The sequence below is a fragment of the Myotis daubentonii genome, chromosome 9 (assembly GCF_963259705.1).
Source record: "Myotis daubentonii chromosome 9, mMyoDau2.1, whole genome shotgun sequence".
NCBI lineage: Eukaryota > Metazoa > Chordata > Mammalia > Chiroptera > Vespertilionidae > Myotis > Myotis daubentonii.
Window position 1 is genome coordinate 31,800,829 of NC_081848.1, and position 1,853 is coordinate 31,802,681.

The 1,853-nt window shown below is 58.4% G+C and overlaps 1 pseudogene; it reads right to left on the bottom strand.

Annotated features, from left to right (window-relative positions):
* Positions 1–225: 225 nt before the first annotated feature.
* Positions 226–1,085, bottom strand: LOC132241655 (cytosolic arginine sensor for mTORC1 subunit 1-like; annotated as a pseudogene).
* Between the last annotated feature and the right edge of the window lie 768 nt (positions 1,086–1,853).

Here is a 1,853-nt window from a genome sequence, read left to right on the forward strand (position 1 = left end):
CAGGCAGGGGATGTGCAAATGCCAAGGCTGGGCAGGGAGTGACGGATTGAGGGTTTCCTTGTGGAAGCCCAGAGCACTTGTTCCCCTGTGTGGGCAGACAGGGCCCGTCCACCTCAGAGCTGGTTCCTGCACTCAGCTTACATAGAGAGGGGTGTCCCCCTGCACGAATGGGGGTAAGGGAGGGAAGGAGAGGGAAGTGGGCTCATCCTGAGTTGAGGAAATAGCTTAGAGAAGTCTCTGGGAGTGAGGGGCGAGCACAGAGGCTGATGCTACCCGCTGGCCTCTGGAGCCCAGGTCCTCCTGCGGCCGCTGGAAGACTTCGATGAAGCTGCCAATGCCAATGCCGTCCTCAGGCACCAGGGCGTGGGCAAAGTTGAAGGTGCTGATGCAGTAGGCAGAAACATCGGCAGCAGCCAGGGGACCAGCGATTTGGGCCACGATCCCGCATTCATCAAAACCGGAGGGCTGTCCTCCGATGCGCACCACCCTCCGCAGCTCTCTCGAGCAGCTGGTCAGCAGGAGGTCCCTGGGGAACTTCTGAGCCTCCGCATCCATGACGATGGACACGTAGCCCTCGATGAGGGAGAAGGCAAAGAACGCGACGGAGCCGGGCCCAGGATGGCCAGGAGCGGCTCTTTGGGGACACCGTGGGAGTGGAAGAGGACGTCATTGAGGGTGGTGGCGATGGCTGGCAGTGTCTCAGGGTCCAGCGTCAGGACTCTGGAGAGGATGCACCGTGGGGTTGGGCCCATGCTGAGCACGGGGAAAGCCATTGCAGGAATCATCCCCAGCAACAGGCAGGGGCTCCCCGCCCACCTCTCGATAAATGTCGAACACCTGGGCCAGAGTGCGGATCACATGGACAGGTCCCGCTCCGCACCAGGATGAAGTCCGTCTGGTAAGTGGACAGCATCAGCACAGACACGTGGTGCTCGGCCAGCGGTGCAATGACCGAGCGGACAATCTTCATGACCCCAGCAGCTTGTCCCGTGGCGGGATGACCCGTACAGCACCAGCCAGGTGGCCTCAGCCGCTCGCAGGAACTCTGATAGGGGCAGCCCTTTGAAGCCCTCCTGGTCCAGCATGAGCGCTCCACCGCTCACGGACTGACCCTGCCAGACCCAGGGCGCCAGGGCGGGCGGTCTTCCTTCTTGTTGACAGCGCCTGCATCTTTGATCGATTGCAGCTGTTGTGCCACGTCCCCTGTCTCACAGGTAGATGGTTAGGTGCTATGCTTCCTGGGACTTAACGTGACCAATATCATGTGATGAAGCAGGCTGACCTCCGGTTCACCCCCGGAATGTCTGTCACCTGAAAGAAATATTCTTGTGAGGTAAGTGGGCCCATTGAGTTGTTTGCTGCTTTAGATTTTACAGCTTTTAACAAGCACTTCCCACTTGGCTATATGTAACAAACCCCATCCCCTTTGGGGTGTGGAACTCCATTGTCTTTACTGTCCGAGATGCAATTCTGATGTAATTCTGGAGTTGTCAGCCTCTTTCTTTGGTCTCTTGGCCCCAGGAAGTTTTCACAGGCGGGAGAAATGGCCCGGGGGGGGGGGGGGCGGGGGGGCGGGGGGGGGGCGGGCGGGAAGCTTCTTGGGGAAGTCCTAGGTGGGCCATCAACCGCTCTGTGAGATGAGGCGGTCTGAAAGTTGGATGCTTGTAGCCCACCTCGTGAGTACAGGATACCCTGAAATACTGGTGGACTGGAGCATTTGTTTGCTCAGTGTCATCTTGCCCACATGGGTGGTAAGGAAGGGTGGTTAATGGCTGCTACAGTGGACTGGCCACTTTTATGGGCAGTTTAGCTGGCTACTGACACCCTTTTAAAGGCTATGGCAAAAGTTTGGA